Consider the following 20,424-nt stretch of genomic DNA (forward strand, 5'->3'; position numbering starts at 1 on the left):
TATCTTAACTCATTACGTTTGCATTGGACTTGCTATTGTGCAAATGTTTGTGTTCTCCCTTACAATCTGTATGTTAAAATCCTAACCCCCCAAAGTGATGGTACCAGGAGGTGAAGTTTTGAGGAGATGATTAGGAACTGAACGTGGACCCCTATTGAATGAGATTAGTGCACTTATAAAAGAGGCCCAAGAGATCTCTACCCCTTCCACCATGTGAAGATACAAGGAAAAGACAGCTATCTGTGAACTAGAAAGTTGTCCCTCACCAGACACTGAGTCTGCTGGTGCCTTGATCTTTGACTGCTCAGTCTCTGAACTGTGAGGAATACATTTATTTTATTTATTATTTGTTATTTATTTCTGTTATATTTAATAAATTATTATTTATTATTTATTATGCTCTTGCTGATAAATAGTATAGCATACTATATTTATATAGAGATAAATATATAGTATACTCTAGATATGCAATCTATAGTAATTTGTTAGATTAGTTCAAATGAACTAAAACAGGCCTTATTTCTAAGTAAGGTCACATTTTGAGGTACTGCTATTAGAATTTACAGTGAATTTTGGAAGATGGAATTCAACCCCATAACACTGCACACAGGTCCTCCCAAATTCATGTCCTTCTCACATGCAAAATACATTCAACCCATTCCATCATCCCCCAAGTTATTAACTTATTTCACCATCAACTCTAAGTACAAAATCTCATCCGAATATCTTCTAAATTAGGTGTGGGTAAGACTTAGGTCATGATTCTTTCTGAAGCAACATTTATCTCTATCTGTGAAACCAGGCAACAAGTTAATCTGCTTCCAATATACAGTAGTATTCAAGGAGGATTGATTCTAGGACCCCTGTGGATTACGAGGCCTATACATACTCAAGTCCCTTCACTGGATCCACAATCACAGCTATAGGAGGCAGGTCAGCCCACTGTGTAATGGTAAGACAGATATAGATAACATAGATATTCTGACTCATATCAGGGTAAATTGGAAGAAGGAAAAGGGATCATAGGTCCCAAGAAAGTCTGAAAACTGTCAGAGAAACCTCTGTTAGGTTTTCAGGCTTGAAAATAATTCTCTTTTACAAAATGATCTGAGCTCAGGCTCACAAGAGTGACAGCCACCCCTGCCCTGGGTTGCAGCCCCACTCACTGGAACTGAGGAGGTAGCTCCACCCTCATTCTCATTCTTCCCTTTTGTGAAGGATAATATGGATCAGCCTGTTTCTTACCAGTAGAATCCCCAAAATATAGCAGCCTTCCTTCATTGTGTCTCAGTTCTCTCTCCTTAGTCCAATCTGTCAGGGTTTCTGTTGAGATGGTTGATTAAATCCTCAGGTTACAGGTTATACGCCCAATCTTATGTAAATGGTTGTTCAGCCACACCCTTGGTGTTTTCTCCAGAGCATATTCTTTCAATTTTTAAAAAATGGTGATAGACTGATAATTGGCTATTTACATTACAAAAATCTTCGAAGTTCTGGTTTCTTTTTGCTTGTGATTTCTTTTTTGAATTTGTCTCTGCCTCTCACATAAATAGCAAAGAGAACCAGGCTGTGAATTCAAAACTTTGGTTATAAATCTCCTCAATTAAATATCAAAGTTCTTCAGTTACACTTTTTACTTTCCACAAAATAGTAGAACACACATCAACCTAGTTCTCTGTCACTTTCTACGAGAATCACGTCTCCTCCAGAGTCTAATAAAATTTACCATATTTCTGCCTGAGACCTTACCAGAAGTAACTTTAACATTCATATTTTAGCAGCATTATGTTTATGATAATATGTGTATTCCCTAAGACCATAAAAACTTTCCCTCCAGCTTTTGTTTTCTTTCTGAACCCTCGATGAAATTGCCTTTCACATCCATATTTCTACCAACCACCTCTTTATCACAATCCAGGCTTTTTCTATGATGCATCTCAAAACTCCCAGCCTCTATTGATTACCCAATTCCAAAGTCACTTCAACATTTCTAGGCATTTATTGGAGTAGTACCCCAATTCTTGCTACTAAAATCTGTATTCGTTTCTTTCTTTCTTTTCTTTTCTTTTTTTTTTTTTTTTTTTTGAGACAGAGTTTCGTTCTTGTTACCCAGGCTGGAGTGCAATGGCAAGATCTCGGCTCACCTCAACCTCCGCCTCCTGGGTTCAGGCAATTCTCCTGCCTCAGCCTCCTGAGTAGCTGGGATTATAGGCATGCGCCACCGTGCCCAGCTAATTTTTCGTATTTTTAGTAGAGACGGGGTTTCACCATGTTGACCAGGATGGTCTTGATCTCTTGACCTTGTGATCCACCCGCCTCGGCCTCCCAAAGTGCTGGGATTACAGGCCTGAGCCACCACGCCCGGCCTTCTAATTAATTACATGTGCAATCACCCTATTTCTAAACTTGGTCACATTCTGAGGCACTGTGGATTAGTACTTGCACATATAAATTTTGGGGAAGACAAAATTCAAACCAAAACAAATTATCTTGGCATCTTGGTAAAAAATCGCTTGACTAGATATTTGAGAGTTTATTTCTGGGTTTTTTAATACAAGCTTTTGGTCCATATGCCTATTCTTATGCCAGGACAACATGGTTTCAATTACAGTTGCTTTGAAGTAAGTTTTAAAATCAGCAAGTGTGTGTTTTTAAATCCTGTTCTTTTGTTTGAGATAGCTTCGGTTTTTGAGAATTCCTGTATATTCCACATATATTTTGGACTGGGTTTTCTTAATTTGCAAAAAAAAAAAAAAAAAAAAAAACCCGTGTGTTTTGATATGTATTAAATTTAATTTGTATGGCATTTTGGGTAGCATTGTAATCACAAAAACATTAAGCATTCTAATGCATAAAATGGGATGTTTTCCCATTGATTTACATCTTTAATCTCATTCTAGAATAGTTGATAGAAGTCTTACCTACCTGATTATATTTTATATGTCTCACCTCCCTGGTTAAATTTATTTCTAATTATTTTATTTTTTAGATTAGATGCTATTATAAATTGAATTGTTCATTTAAAGTTTTTTGCAGATTATTTCTTTCAAGTGCATAGGAATATGATTATTTGTGTGTTGGTTTTATAATCAGAACTTAGATTAATTTATTTATTAACTCTAATAATTACTTTGTGGCTTTTTTGGGTATTCTACCTGTGACCTATAAGATTATAATGTCTGTGTCAATTGAGATAATCATGTCATTTTTGATCCTTGATTCTATTAATGTTATATTTCATTCATTTTGTATATTAATCCATTCTTTGCATTCCAGGAAAAAAAAATCCCACATAATCATGGTGAATTATTCCTGTAATATGATGCTAAATTTTATTTGCTAATATATTAAGCAAATATTTGCAAATGCATCAGGGATATTAATCTGAATGTATTTTTTTCCTTGTAATATCTTTGTCTAGCTTTGCTACTAGAGTAATGTTGACATAATAGAAAAAAAAGTGTTACTTTTTCTTCAATATTTTTGCAAGAGTTTGAGACTAACTGGTGTTAAAGCTTTCTTTCCCTGGCTGAATTCAGCAGTGATGCCAATGACCCTGGGTTTTTCCTTCGTTGGGGAGGGAGTTTTTGGTTATTGATTCAATGTCTTCACTTATTGTATGTCTTCAGATTTGCTATTTCTTCTTGAGTTAATTTATACAGATTGTATATTTTAAAAAATTTGCCCATTTCACATAGGTTATCCAATTTTTAGTGTATACTTTTGTAATATTCTCTTAGAATCCCTTTTACTTCTACAAAACTAGTAGTAATTTCCCTACTTTTAGTACGTGTTTGCTAATTTGAGTTTTCTTTTTTTTAGTTTAATATAAATAAAGTTTGTCATTTGCTTTTCTTTTTCAAAGAACCAAATTATTTTTGCTTACTTTCTCTATGGCTATTTTGTTTTTTTATTTACCTCTTCACTAACCATTATTTCTTTTCTTCTTCCTTCCGCTAGATCTGAGTTGGGTTTGATTTCTCTAGATACTTAAGGTTGTAGTTAGGTTATTGATTTGAGATTTTTTAAAAGTCTGATTGTGATATACTATTTTGATTTCCTTATTTTCCCCTTTCCTGTGTATTTTTACAGCCTTAATGAGGAATAATTGACTAATAAAAATTGTATAGATTTATGATATACAAATTGATATTTTAGTATAAATATGCATTATAGAATAATCTTAGCATGACGCTAATAAACATATCCACGCCCTCACATAGTTATCGCTTTCATTTTCTTTTCTTTTTCTCATGGTGAAAACACTGAAGATCTACTGTTTTTGCAGACTTTAAGTATACAATACAATATTGGTAACTATAGTTACATTGCTGTAACTTAGCACTCCAGAACTTTTTCTTTTTTTTTTTTCTTTATTGCATTTTAGGTTTTGGGGTACATGTGCAGAACATGCAAGACAGTTGCACAGGTACACACATGGCAGTGTGTTTTATTTGCTTTCTCCCCTTCACCCACATTTGGCATTTCTCCCCAGGCTATCCCTCCCCACCTCCCCCTCCCACTGGCCCTCCCCTTTTTCCCCCAATAGACCCCAGTGTTTAGTACTCCCCTCTCTGTGTCCATGTGTTCTCATTTTTCATCACCCACCTATGAGTGAGAATATGCGGTGTTTCATTTTCTGTTCTTGTGTCAGTTTGCTGAGAATGATGTTCTCCAGATTCATCCATGTCCCTGCAAATGACACGAACTCATCATTTTTGATTGCGGCATAATATTCCATGGTGTATATGTGCCACATTTTCCCAATCCAGTCTATCATCAATGGGCATTTGGGTTGATTCCAGGTCTTTGCTATTGTAAACAGTGCTGCAATGAACATTCATGTGCATGTGTCCTTATAGTAGAACGATTTATAGTCCTTTGGATATGTACCCAGTAATGGGATTGCTGGGTCAAATGGAATTTCTATTTCTAAGGCCTTGAGGAACTGCCACACTGTCTTCCACAATGGTTGAAATAATTTACACTCCCACCAACAGTGTAAAATTGTTCCTTTTTCTCCACATCCTCTCCAGCATCTGTCGTCTCCAGATTTTTTAATGATCGCCATTCTAACTGGCGTGAGATGGTATCTCAATGCGGTTTTGATTTTCATCTCTCTGATGACCAATGACAATGAGCATTTTTTATATGATTGTTGGCCTCATATCTGTCTTCTTTCGTAAAGTGTCTGTTCATATCCTTTGCCCAATTTTGAATGGGCTTGTTTGTTTTTTTCCTGTAAATCTGTTTGAGTTCTTTGTAAATTCCACTCCAGAACTTTTTCATCTGACATAACTAAAACTTTGTACCCCTTAATCAACATCTTCCAATTTTCTTCTCTCCCCAGCCCTAGAAATTGTTATACCACTCTCTGTTTCTGTGAGTTTGGCCATATAAGTGAAATCCTGCAATACTTGCCTTTCTGTATCTGGCTCATTTCACTTAGCATAATTTTCTCCAGGTTCGTCCATGTTGACATAAATGACAAGATTTCCTTTCATTTAAAGGCTGAATAGTATTTGCGTGTGTGTGTGTGTGTGTGTTTACATAACATTTTCCCTATTCATCCACTGATGGATATTTAGTTTGTTTCCCTATCTTTGCTATTGTGAAAAGATATCTGAGAGCCCAGATATCTCCTCATGACAGTGATTTCATTTGGATATGTACTTAGAAGTGAAATTTCTGGATCACATGCTAGTTTTATTTTATATTTGGTTAAGGAATCTCTCTACTATTTTCCATAATGACTAAACCAATTTACTTTCCCACCAACAATGTATAAGAATTCCCTTCTCTCTCCATATTCACATCTTTTGTCATTCTGCTGTTGAGATTTGGTGGTGTTTCTGGAAATGTTTCTTATACAGAGGTGGATAGCAATGATAATCTAGTCGTGCACGGAAGTGACTGTATATAATTTCAAGTCCAAATTAAATGGATCTCAATTCAGCTTCCCTTAGTGGATCTCTGAAATGAATTCCGAATCATTGGTTGTGGTTACAAAAGAACAACACAAAATTTTCTGTGTTGTTGGAACAAAGTATCTTTACTGTGGTGGTAGTCATAAGTGAAAATAATATATACAGCCAAATACACAGAGGGAAGAGAGAGAGAGAGAAAGAGAGAGAGAGAGAGAGAGAGAGAGAGAGAGAGAGAGAGAGAGAGAGAGAGAGAGAGGGGTTAGTACATGTAAAACTGGGAAAATCAGGACAAAATCAGTGCACCGTATCAGTGTTAATATCCAGGTTGTGAAATTGAACTGTAGTTTTTCAAAACAGTTCCCTTTTCTCCATGACCTCAACAGCACTTACCTTTTGTCTTTTTGATAATGTCCATTCAAACAGGGATGAAGTACTACTATCTCATTGTGGTTTTAATTAGGATATCCCTCATGATTAGTGATGTTGAGCAGATTTTCATATACCTTTTGTCTATTTGTGTGTTTCTTTCGAGAAATTTCTTCTCAAGTCCTTTGCCCACTTTTTAATCAGATCATTTGTTATTTGCTATTAAGTTACTAAAGTTCTTAATAAATATTTTGAACATTAACTCCTTATCAGATCCATGATTTGCAGGTATTTCATCATTACCTTTTCAAGCTATTGTCTCTTTTGCTGTGCAGAAACTTTTTGATTTGATGCAATCCCACTTGTCTATTTCGCTTTTGTTGTCCATGCTTTCAGTGTCGTATCCATTAAATCATTGCCAAATCCAGTGTTAGGTAGTTTTTTCTTACTTTTCTCTTCTAGGAGCATTATGGTTTCAGGTCTTATATTTAAATCTTCATTCTATGTAGACTTAACTTTTGTATACAGTGAAATATAAGAGTTCAATTTCATTCTTTGACATGTGCATATTCGGTTTCCTCAATACCATTTATTGAAGAGACTGTCATTTTGCCACTGCTGCCCTTGTCAAAAATCAATTGATCACAAAGATATAGAATTTTTTCTGGCCTCTGTATTTTTTCCATTTGTCTGTCTGTATGTTTTATGACATTACCATACTGTTCTAATAACTCAATTTTGAAAGTAATAAATGATCCTCGAGCTTTGTTTTTCTTTCTCATAATTTCTCTGACTATTCAGTATTCAACTTGTTTCTTATAGTTCTGTTAAAATGCACATGTATTTTGAAAAGGATTGCATTAAATCTATAGATCAGTTTGGGTAATATGAACATTTAAACAATGTTAATTCTTCCAGCCTGTAAACACAATATATCTTTCCATATGGCATGGATTCCAGGGTATTTGTTAGCTGAGGCTGTAGGTGTCAGATTTAAATCTTTCCTCAAATTTGCAAATTTTCAGCCATATTTCCTCAAATAATTTTTTTTCCCCTTTCTTTCTCTCCTCCCTATCTGGTATTCCTATAATGTATATGTTGGCAAGCATGATAGTATTCCACTGGTCGTTCAGCTGTGTTTATTTTTCTCAGTCTTTTGCTCCTCCAACTGGATAATTTCAAATGTCTTATCTTCAAGCTTGCTACTCCTCTCTTCTGCTTATGTGAATATACCATTGTTTTTATTTTTGTTTTACTAAAGAAATTATCAAAATTTCCAGAATTTTTCTGTTTGTTTTGATGTATTTGTTTTATATTGTCCTCTTGTTCAGATATTGTTTTTTCTGATTTCTTTGGTTATTTGTACATGTTTTCTTTAACCCATTAAACATATTTAAGGCATCTGACTTAATATTATTGACTAATAATTTTAATGTCTGTGCTTTCTCAGGGATTCTTTCAATCAAATTCTTTATTTTCTGTAAATGGGTCGTATTTTCTTATTTCTTTATGTTTTAAAATGTTTGTTTATTATTGGAGAAAATTCTGAGTAATGTGTGGTAATTCTGAAAATTTAATGCTCTTTTTTCTCAAGGAATGCTTGTTCCTTGCTTGTTTATGCCTGAAGCAATCCTACTGTGATTTTCCAAACTATTTTGCAAACCATTTATTTGCAAATGATTTTACATGTTTCTTGTGTATGGTCGCTAAAGTTTCTGTTCCATTCTTCCATTTTATCTTCAGTCATCAGTGACGTGCCAATAATTCCCTTAAATTTCTAGTTCCCAAGTTGGTAGGGAGCAAAATTTCTGTCTCTTTGAATCTCTTGCTGTCTGTGAATCAATTTCACCCCTTTGAGATTGAAACAATGACCCTATGGGATCACAAGCAGCAATTAGCTATCAAAACACACAGCCTTGATACCTGGAGGACAAGGTTTCGTTTGCCCATCCTGACTCCAGCAAGATGACCTGAATGTGGTTTATAGTTCTGTGCTGTGGGATAAGGGTTGGAAGCTGATAGACACTACTGTAAGAGCTGAACCTGACCAAAATTTGCCAGTCTTTTCACTGACCTCTCATCAATCTCTTCTCTAGATGCTTCAAGTGTTCTATGAGATCCAGAGTTCCAAAATAGTTGCTTCAGACAGATCCTGCGAATCCGTTTTTTTGATGGCGGAACAGATTCCTGAAGCTTTCCACTTCTCTGTGTTCTATGAAGTCACTGCTGCTTATTTTTAATTGAATACTTCTCCTTTTGTTTTTAAGATGTAATTGAGAGTTTTTAAAATATATCCTGGACACCAAGTACCTTATCAATGTAGAATTTATAAATATCTTCTTTTATACATGACTTATATTTTCACTCTTTATTGATGGTATTTGTTCAGTAAAAATATATTAATTTTGATGAAGTCTAAATTATCTTCCTTTTAGTGTCATATCTATTAAACCACTGTATAGCTTAGAGTTATGAAGATTTATACCTATACTTATTTTCTTTTCTTCTTTTCTTTTTCTTTTTTTTATTTTTTTTAAATCTAACCATACCAAAATAAAGCATCAAAAAATTAGTTAAAAACTCATGTTCCTCTCCATGGAAATCTTTGATAAAAGGTGAAAGATTTATGAAGTCTATTTATGCATGTATTTTGTTACCTGGGCTGCAGTGCAGTGGCATGACCATGGCTCAGTGTAGCCTCAGACCCCTGGGGTCAGTTGATCCTTCCACCTCAGCCTCTGGAGAGTAGCTGGGACTACAAGCACAGGCCACCATGCCTGGCTAATTTTTTGTAGTTTTTGTGGAGACAAGGTTTTACTATGTTGCCCAAGCTGGGCTTGAACTCTTGGACTCAAGTTATCTGCTTTCCATGGCCTCCCAAAGTTCTAAGATTACAAGTTTGAGCCATGGCACCCAGCCTACACCTATACATTTTACAAATTATTCTATAATATCATCTCTTATATTAAAGTGTTGATCCATTTTTATTTAATTTTTTTGTATTTTGTTTGCTAGAAGTTCATATTCATTCTTTTGTATGTGCATATCTCATTGTCTCAGGACCACTGGTCAAGAGAGTATCCTTCTACCACTGAGTGATCCTGGCATTCTTGTCAAAAATCATTTGACCATAAATGTTAGATTAGCTGTATCTATTATTGAAAGTGGGGCTCAAAAATTTCCAACTATTATTTTTTATCTTTAAATTTCTCCTCAGACTGTATATATGTTTATGATTTTTATGTCTTCTTGATGGAATAAGCCTTTTATAAGAAATTGGCCTTTTAATTATTAAAATATTGGTTATGTTTAAATTTTAGTTTTAAATTATTTATTGAATATCTAATATGTGCAGGTACTGTTGAAGACTTTAGAGCATAAACAATGAATAAAGATGTAAAAAATGGTGTTTTTATGGAACCTGCATTTCAGTTGAAAAGCCAGATTGTAAGTATTAATGCAAGTAAGAAATATATTAATGTAAAAAAAATAGTGAACAAGATCAGGAGATCATCACCACTAGATAGAAAGGGCTGAGGGATTGAGAGGGCTGCAGACTACATTGGGTAATGAGGATAGAACATAACAAATACAACTGAAATTTATTGTTAGGATAGTAATCATGGATTTATTGTTTGCAATACTAGTGCACATGGAAAAGAAATGAAGGTATAAGAAAAAGAAATGAAAATTAATTTGAGTAACTCATACTTGCAGCATTGTTTTAAGAACATCATAGGCACCATGGTTCTGAATTTCCATAGCTCTGTGGGATGGTGCTCATCATTATCCTCATTACATTGGATAGATTAAGGCTTAAGGCATTTGTTACTTGTTTATGGCCGTAGTATAAAGCAGGGGTTAGTTAGGTAACTTAGTCTGCTAAGCTTTTGATAGAGGCAGGAGGCAGACAAATGCCTAGGCATATAAGGAAGGGTCCCCAGAGAATCTCCATCCCACCAAATAAGTGTTTAAACCAAATGTTTTGTACAGATACAGGAACCTGCACAGCATCTTGCTTGGGTATGCCTGCAACAGACTGGAGGCCCACATACACTTAGGGAACAGGATAGAGCCACCAGGAATTCACACCTTATGCAGAGGAGAAGCCTGGTCTCTTCAGCTCTTGTGGGAATTCTGGTATTCAATTTGTAAGGTGGAAACCTGTGTGCAAGACCCTGGTCCTTTGCTGAGAGCATTCCTTTCACTTAATGAATTCCCAACTCCTCACCTTTCAGTGTGTCTGCGTGCCTCATGTTTCCTGGTTGTGAGACAAGAACTCAGATTTAGCTGAATTCAGGAACAAAAAAATTCTGCATCACTTTTACATGATTTTGTTAAATATCAAATGTGCTCCATACATATTATATAATATATTCCAAAAATTTGTTTTTAGACAAAATCTCTCATCACGTTTATTTTAAATGAGTCTCTCAAAAGGGAAATATAAAAGCACTGGAAAGCTAAATTTTCATTTAGAATAATTTTAGTTAAAGTAAGATTCCAGAATATGTCTACGTTTTGTTTAAATAATTATTATTTATGCAACCTTCTGTTTGTTTCAAAATATTAAAAATAGAATGTGAGTCCCAGTAAGTAAACAGTCTACATATTTAATGTACCTACAAGTATGTCCAAAAATTCAGCCCAGATATTATTTGTATTTTAAGTTACTTCCATAATACTGAAATTAAGAAATAGTAAAGTTTCCATTCCAAGAGATAATATTCATATTTATTAATTAGGTACAGATACAGAACAATTTTGGGTGTGACTAGATCAATTATTTTTGGCATAATCTGACATGTCTGCCTCTTTCAAACTTTTTCTTTGTAAGTATTCCAATACTTTTAAGCATTGGATTTCAAACATATTTTCAAGCACACATTTTTTCCGTCAGAAGCTTCTTAAATTATTCATTAGATTATCATGCATTAATTTGACTTACTTTCATGAACAAGTTAATTTATATGGCATTAAATAGGAAACAAGATAAAGTCTGAAATATAATGAAATCATAATTTTAACTCATTATATTAATACTCTTATTAGGATAAGAAACTTCAATTAAATCTACAATCTGTCAGAAAGAAATAAACATAATGAAAGAAAGACTTTACAAGTTACATCTGTATTAAAAATAGAGACATAAGATGGTAATTATATTTTAATATTAGCTAATCTTCTTTAGGACCTGCAAGAAGAAACGAATCCTGTCAGTATTACTATTCCATTTAGAAACACACAGAAATAAGTAAATGTATAAGAATGTAAAACTTTAAGGGACCATTACTGTTTTATTACCTTGACGGTTTACTTCTAGAGGAAGAGTTCTTCATTTGAGAGTGATGTTGGTGAGTCTTCAATGCAATTGGTAGGAATTTTGGTACAATACTACCATATCTGAAAACCCGTCAAAAATTTATATATAAATCTAAACAATAAAAATCAGGTACAAATATTCATTTACTTATCAATTTGCCAAGGGAAGGCTTTGTTAGATTCTAGGTAAGAATGTGGAGGCAGAGCTGGGTTGGGATAATAAATAAATATGCATAAAGATCATACGCCTCTTCTTCCAGAAGTAAACAGTCAAGGTAATAAAGCACATGGCTTCACATCAAAACAGCGTTGAAGATGAACACTGAAGGCTGATATGGTCTAAAAATGCGTAAAACTGGAGGAAACAATGAAGGTTCCTTAAAGGGACCTGGGATTCAATCTGTGAGATAGGGGCCTGTGAATAGGAACCTTTCTTCCTTTGCTGAGTTTTTTTCCTTTTTGCTTTTCACCCAACACATTCCATAACCTCCTCATACTTCGAAGTGTCTGCAAGCCTAATACTTCCTGGTTGTGAGACAAGAACCTGGTTTTTACTACAAAAATTGGGTTCAAGAAACTTTGGACAGTTTCTTTAAGCTTTCTGAATTTTAATTTGTTCAATTATGTTACTCTAATTATGCCCACTTCTAATGCTATGGCGATTAAAATATATTGTAACACAAAGTGCCTAATGCAAACTATTATTCAAAAACATGATTTTATTTCTTTTGAATAATCCTCACCACTCTCAGAGTTTGCATTGTTGTTTTAAATGAGGGAAGGGGCAAGGATTGAGATGGGAGGGGAGAAATTATAAAATTAGTGAGCTCAACAGAAACCAAGTAATGAGGCACTTCATTAACCTATGAGTTTGGAATGGGATCTTACCACTTATGAATTTTCTTTTTCTTTTTGGCTAGATGTATGTATCTAAGCAATCACAGAGGAGAAATAAATACATTCAAAGGAGATCCAAAATTATCCTGTTTCATAACACAATTTCTCTATTATTGGATAGGAGCACTTTACACAAATATTTAGTCTTTAATTAACTGTCCATGGCGTCAATATTTCTGAGATAAGTCAAAAATGTTAGCTAAAAGGTGCTTCAGCACTTTTAAGAAGACAAAAAGCCTGAAGGAAAATTCAGACTTTATTTTAAACTGAAAGGCTATACCTTGGTCAACTGTTAGAAGTGTAAAGTAAAATGTTTTTCTTCAAAACATATTCATATTAAATTATAGCACCTTTCCGGTCCCTGAAGAAGCACCAATGATATATAAGAGATTGAAGTATGTGCCCTTACTACTTTCTTTGCTGTCTAAATGCTATGTTAGCATGTCATGAATGCATGTTTGTGGAATTGAATTGAAATCAATTTAATTGAATTAGGAAAGAATCACTACACAACTGTGATTGGTAACCAGTGGCTACCCTCCAGAGTCTGAAAGCTCAGATAATTTTATAAAAATATGCTCATTGACTTTCAAAGTGTAGATTGAGAATGGCAACATTATCTTAATTTTACTTTTAAATTCTGATTCCAGAGACTCATTAGAAACAAAGGAATCACATTTGGGCCTGCTGGGGGATAGGGACAGGGAGTGATAGCATTAGGAGAAATACCTAATGTAGATGATGGGTTGATGGGTGCAGGAAACCCCCATGGCACATGTATATCTGTGTAACATACCTGCACATTCTACACATATATCCCAGAACTTAAAGTATAATAAAAAGATAAAAACGAAATAAAATAAAATCTATTTGACAAAAACAAAACAAAACAAAAAGCAAAGGAATCAGAATCTCGGGCCATCACTCTTTTAAAAAGCTCTTCAAGGTGATTCTTGTGTGCAGAGAAGCTTGAGAATTGTCTTGTCAACAGAAAGAATTTCTTTTATAATGGAATAACTTGCTCTCCACCTTTACAACAGCCACGATGAAAGTCTAAGACAAACATACCTTCACATATATTTATATACATCTAAGTGTGTGTGTGTTGCCTGTGATATACAGAACCAAATATAGATTAAATGCCTATCTTTGATGATTTTATACTACACCCATTCCCATGGGTGGCAGTGTGCCTTCTGCCCATGCTCAGGCTCTGGTACCACTGCCTTGCTGTCTCCTGCTGCAACACCTACATCACCATGAGCATTGTCCTCTTAAGGCAGGCCCTGAGCTGTGTGTGTGTGTATGTGTTGGCTATTTCCTGTACAATTTTAAATATTATTCTCTCTTTTATATACTTTTTCCTTCTACTTTCATTTTCTTTAAGTACTAAATAACACAAGAAGTGCTGCTGCTCATGCATTTACTGACCACCTCCCACATGGATGCATTTAAATTCAATATTTGGTCTAGGTTGCAGTTCTGTCTCTGACTCTAATGTTTAAGTAACACACGTATAATAAAATTGGATAAATTGATTGCAATACCTCCACAGCCAACTCAGTGAGTATGCCTATAGTTAGACTAGATTCTAGACTTGACTAGAATACAATGAATATTCCTAGACTTGGAACAGATTCTAGACTTCAACTAGATTCTAAAGACCTGCCAGTTAGTCAATGGAAGCCACCTGTTGGATAAAGAACAGTTACCTAAAAGTTAAACTAGGAGGTGATATGGAACTTCAGCCTGGATTTGTGTATTATGCTGTTAATAGCCACATCTTTACTACTTTTCTCTCGCATATAATTCTACCCCAACCATCCGTTCCACATTTCCACCTATCCTCATGACATCACTATCACTAGCCTACCTGATTATTGTATTATAGAGCCTGACAGCTGCTCCTCCTCGTGATTTCTTGATTTCTTTTTAATCAACTGCCATTCAAGATATCACACCATTAATTCCAAAAATTATTATTCCTTTTAATTAAAAGGCATTATTTTTTTGCACGTTGAGGCTTACAGTAAAATTGAGTGGAAAGTACATCACCCTCCTCCTCGAGTTTTTTCTATTACAAACATCTTGCATTAGTGTGATACATCTGCTACAATTGATGAACCAATATCAATACAGTATTATTAACAAAATTGTATAGTTTACATTAAGGCTGCTTTATATTATATAGGTTTTACAAATGTGTAATGACATATATCTGCCATTATGATATTTTGCAGAATAGTCTCATTGTCGTAAAAATCCTCTGTGCTTTGACTGTTCATCTTTCTCACTCTCTTTCCCTATGTCCTTGAAACCCACTGATCTTTTGATTGTCTCCATAGTTTTGCCTTTTCCAAATGTCATGTAGTTGGAATAATACAGCATGTAGCCTTTCAGATAGGCTTCTTTCACTTAACAATATGCCTTCAAGTTTTCTCCAAGTCTTTTCATGGCTTGATATTCACTTATTTTTGTTGCTGAATAGTATTCCATTGTATGGATATACTACAATTCAATGATCTGTTCTCCTATTGTAGCATAAATACCTGGGTTGTCTCCAAGTTCTGGCAATTATAAATAAAGCTGCTATAAATATTTGTGTGCACCTTTTTGTGCGGACATAGGTTTTTACTCATTCGGGTAAACAACAGGAAGCACCATTGCTGGATCATACAGCAAGACTATGTTTAGTTTTGTAAGAAACTGCCAAACTGCCTTTTGAAGTGACTGTATCATTTTTCGGTCCCAGCAGCAATGAGTGAACAATCCTGCTGCTCTACAGCTTCATCAGCATTTACCGTTGTTAATGTTTTTGGATTTTAGCCATTCTTGTAGTTACGTAGGATTAAGCCATCATTGTTTTAATTTGCAGTTCTCTAAAGACACACGATTTTCAGCATTTTTCGCGTACTTATTTTCCATCTGTATATATTCTTTGGTGAGGTGTCTATTGAGATATGCTGCCCATTTTATTAAATTAGAGTTATTTTATGTGGAGTTCAGAAATTTGTGTAAATTGTGGTTACTAGTTCTTTTTTAGTTATGTGCTTTGCAAATATTTTTCTCCTAGTGTGTGGTTTGTCTTTTGAATCTTAACATTGCCTTTTTCAGAGTAGAAATTTTTAGTTTTAACAAAAGTTTCACGTCTTAACTTTTTTTATGTATTGTGCTTTTTAATGTTGTATCTAAGAAGTTATTGCAAAACCAAATACACCTAAATTTTAGAATAAGTTAGTTAATATCTACAAAATAGTTTTCTAGGATTTGATTAGGATTGCATTGAATCAATAGACCAAGTTGGAAGGGACTGAAATGTTTACACTAGTGAGCCTTCTTATCAACGTACATAAAATATCTCTCCATTTATTTAGTCTGTGATAGACCTCATCTGAATTTGAAAGCATTTCTCGTATGCATCTTGTACCTGTTTTGTTTGCTGTATGCCTAGGTATTTAATTTTGATGTTAATGTAAATGACACCATATTTTTCATTTGAAATTCCAGTTAGTCATTGTTGATATTCAAGAAAGCAATGGACTTTTTTGGTATTACTCTTGTATTGTGTAGCTTTTCCATGATGACTTATTAGTTCTAGGAGGATTTTGTGTTGTTGTTGTTGATTCTTTGAGGATTATTTTTGCATAGATAATTATGACATCTCTAAACAAGAGCAATTTTATTTCTTCCTTCCCAGTCTATGTTCCATGTACGTATGTATGTATGTATGTATGTATGTACGTATGTATGTATGTATGTATGTATTTATTTTGCCTTATTGGATTCACTTGAAATTCTTGTACAATGTTGAGTAACACCAGAGGGAGTGGTATCCTTGCCTTGATTATGATCTTGGGGGAAAACATGCAGCTTTTCACCATCAGATATGATGTTAGCTGTACGTTTCTGTAGATGTCCTTTATCGAGTTAAGGAAATTCTCTATTCCTAGTTTGCTGAGCATTTTTATAATTAATCAGTTTTGAATATTGTCAAATAATTTTTTTGCTTCTATTGATATAATTATATTTCTTCTTTAGTCTCCTGATGTGATAGCCTGAGGTTTTTTAAATGTATAATTGACTTTTGAATATTGAACCATCTTGCATACCTGGAAGAAACCCCACTTGGCGGTGGCGTGCAATTTTATTTAGCTATTAGATTAGCCAAACATATTTTAACTGCATATGGTCTTTTTCTAGTCAGCATTTATTTTTAGTAAATTCAGCTTTAAAAATCTTTCCTGTTTGTGTGCTGTGGCTCATGCTTATAATCCAAGCACTTTGGGAGGCTGAGGCACGAGCATCACTTGAAACCAGGAATTCAAGACCAGTCTAAGCAACATAGATAAACAATGTGTATTAGTCCATTTTCACACAGTTGATACAGACATACCCAAGACTGGGCAATTTACAGAAGAGGTTTAATTGTACTTATAGTTCCACGTGACTGGGGAAGCCTCAGAATCATGACAGAAGGCAAGGAGGAGCAAGTTTCATCTTACATGAATGGCAGCAAGCAAAGAGAGGATCAGGAAGATGTGTCAAAGTGGAAACCCTGATAAAACCATCAGATCTCATGAGACTTATTCACAACCCTGAGAATAATATGGGGAAACTGCTCTCATGATTCAATTACCTCCCACCAGGGCCCTCCAACAGCATATGGGAGTTATGGGAGTACAATTCAAGCTGAGATTTGGCTGGGGACACGGAGCCAAACCATATCACACTGTCTTTAGAAACAGTAAAAAGAATTAGCTGTGTATGGTGGCATGTGCCTGTGGTCCCAGCTACTCAAGAGGCTGAGATGGGAGCATCACTTCAGCACAGCAGGTCAAGGCTGTCATGAGCCATGATGGCACTACTGCCCTCCAGCCTGGGCAGCAAAGTGAGACCATGTCTCAAGAAAAAAAATTTTTTTTCTCTTCTTTGTATCACCATTATCACATTTTAGTACGTATAACTTCTGTAAACCAAAAATATCTGAGACAGGTCTCAATCAATTTAGAGGTTTATTTTCCAAGATTGAAGACGTCCTGAGGAAAAAGAAACACAAAACCAGAGACAATCTGTGATCTATGCTTTTACCAAAGAGGGTCTGTGCCCATCAATATTTGAAAAGGAAAGGCCAGGCAGTATGGAAAAGAAGAAAGAAGAAGGGAAGTGTAGGTAAAAGAGGAAAGTGGTTGCTGGTTTTTTTTTTTTTTATGCTTTCATCAACGTTCACTGAATCCACGTTTTAAATGTGAAGGAGGGGAAAGAGGAATAGCCGATTATGTATTCCTCTCCTGCTCAGTAAATGAGCACTTTACATAAGATAAAGTAAACATAGAGTAGCACCTGTGGAGACATCTGGCCTTCTCTTTGCAGCTATTTGTTTGTGTGACTCAGCTTTCAGTTTAACGTTTCCCTATGGCATAGTGCATTCAGGGTCCTGAGATTTTATTTTCCTTTCACAACTCCTGAAATAGTTTAAATCAGACTCATTACGATAGCTTTTAATCACTTTCTGCCCTTGCCTCATCTTCTCTCTGCCCCTGGACATTAATTATTTCTGCAAAGCAACATGTGTTGCAATGTCTTATACCTCTGTCTGGCATGCTTTTCCCTGATCAACAGGATTCTCCCACCCTGACTCCCGCTTGTCTTCTCCAGGAGGCTTTTTCTAACCACCCTAAGGAAAACTGCAACTTCATCTGCCACCAACATTCCCTTTTATCTTCTATGTGTTGTGCTTCTATAATATTCTCAGCATCTGAATTAGCTTTCTATTGCTGTCGTAAGTAATTTCCACAAACTTAGGGACTTAAACAAAGTAAGCTTGGAACTCACTACACTGAGCTGAGCACTGCACAAGGCTGTGCTTCTTTCTGGAGTTTCTAGGAGAGAACGCACCCCTTGCCTTCTTCAGTTTCTAGAGGGACTCATGTTTGTTGACTCATGGCTCCCGTTTTCAAAGCGGTTGATGTATAACCTCTTGGATCCTGCTTCTCTCATCACGTCTCCTTCAACTGCAGTGGGAAAATGTACTCTGCTTTTAATGACTTATGTGGTTAAGTTGGTCTCAATTGGATGATCCAGGATACAGTTCTTATTAAAGTGCATAAACTTAATCCTATCTGCAAAGCTGAGTTTGCGAGTAAAGTAACATCTTCCTTGATTGTGGGATTAAGAGATGGTCACTTTGGTGGGAGCATTATTCTGCCTACCATCCCATGTAGAATTCTAAGCTTTCTATATTCATTTTTATTATACTTCACCAACAACCAAAATGTAAATGGGTGAATGGGTATAAAAATGTGATGTGCCCACACTTCTTGCACCTTCGGAGTATTAATCTAGATCTTGAACTCTATGTGGTCCTGGGCGCCCACTTAAAGGCAAAATCTGTTGTCTTATCCACCTAGAGGTTTGGGATACAGCAACAAAATAACATTATACTCACTTTAGATGGAACCGTTTAACCAAGAGAATCTTAGAGAAACTTTATTTAGGATAGACAATAGGAATCCCAAAAAGCTTGCAGGAGGAAGCTATACGTTCTGGGTAATGTAAATTTTAGAGAGACAGGGTAGTTGTTTTATATTTTGTCTGTTTCTGTCTTGATTTTCACTGTAGTTTTGGAAAGAGGCTGGCACATATAAATAAAGTACTTAATAAGCATTTACCGAGTGAGTAGATATCACTACTTTGGGCCCTAGTGCTTTGGGTACATGTCTAAACTTGCCATTGATTTGTCCATTTATTAAGGTCAAGGCTATGCCTTATGCTAGCATGTCTTCTTCGTATCCTGCTAAATAATCAATAAGAATCAGTGTGTGCTGAGTAAACAAGCGTAGAATGTAACGATCTAAAATGTCTTCTGAATTAAAAAAAAGACATTAAAATGCCAACCACAATATTATTGTGGCTAAAACCAAAATGCCAACAAGCAGTAGGATTGTTTCTATGAGAATAATGTAATCCCAAATTCATTCAAAGTGTTTTGTAAATTATTTGGAGGTTGGCATTTTGTATATTCTTAAAATCATCTGATTTTCCAAAGACTTCCAAAATAGCTTCTCTATGAGTATGCTCACACCTCAGCAGTTATTTATATCTTTCCAAGGCTCTGAGGTCACATTCTTGTTTTCTCTAATGGTGTCTCCTCTACATGAGTCTGCTTCTATCTCAGGACATCAAGAAGAACAAACATAATTATGCCTTTAATTTGTAAAATTCACTTAAATCTACATTATGCATCTTGCTTAATAGCTTAATTGCCCTTTAGGTAGAATCCCAAGTACTCAGTTATCTACTTCTAACTGAGGGGGAAGACAAACTTGGTGTCTATAAGCCTCCTCATTCTGTGCCTGCACTTTTCACGTTTTCTTGTTTCTGCTGACAACTAGGTGACGACATATATTGACTGGGGACTCTGCCCTATTAACTACATTCAGTGGAAACAGAAACTGATGTGTTCATCCCAGATAGGAAGGGCCTTTCTGTTGCCATATATTCCATAATAAACAAATGCAGTATTTGCAGCAAGAGCAACCTCCATGGCTTCAAAGGAAGTTGTTATTACCAGAATATCCTCTTTCTCTGACAGGACATATCCATATTCCTGTTATTTATCTGTAGCACAAGGAGGAGAAAGGAGTTGAAGACCTTTTGAATATGTAATATATGCCAGCATCCTATGAAGTTTAAAATAAGGAACTCTTTATTCAGTCGCTTGTGGGAATATTGGTGTCACTTATTATATATCTGCATTTGAAACTTACTGCTTCCAAAACTTACTGTATATATGACTTTAAGTAAGGTTTTACCAGTCTTCTGCAAGCCTCAGTTTCCTCATCTGTAGATTGAAAGTGTAAAATGATTCTTACTACATAATGCTTTTATTAGAACTAAGTTAAATAATTGATCT

At 35.1% G+C, this 20,424-nt stretch overlaps 1 pseudogene; it reads right to left on the reverse strand.

Moving 5' to 3' along the window:
- Positions 1-8,834: 8,834 nt before the first annotated feature.
- LOC118143899 (U5 spliceosomal RNA) lies at positions 8,835-8,934 on the reverse strand (annotated as a pseudogene).
- Between the last annotated feature and the right edge of the window lie 11,490 nt (positions 8,935-20,424).

Source organism: Callithrix jacchus, chromosome 11, assembly GCF_049354715.1.
Source record: "Callithrix jacchus isolate 240 chromosome 11, calJac240_pri, whole genome shotgun sequence".
NCBI lineage: Eukaryota > Metazoa > Chordata > Mammalia > Primates > Cebidae > Callithrix > Callithrix jacchus.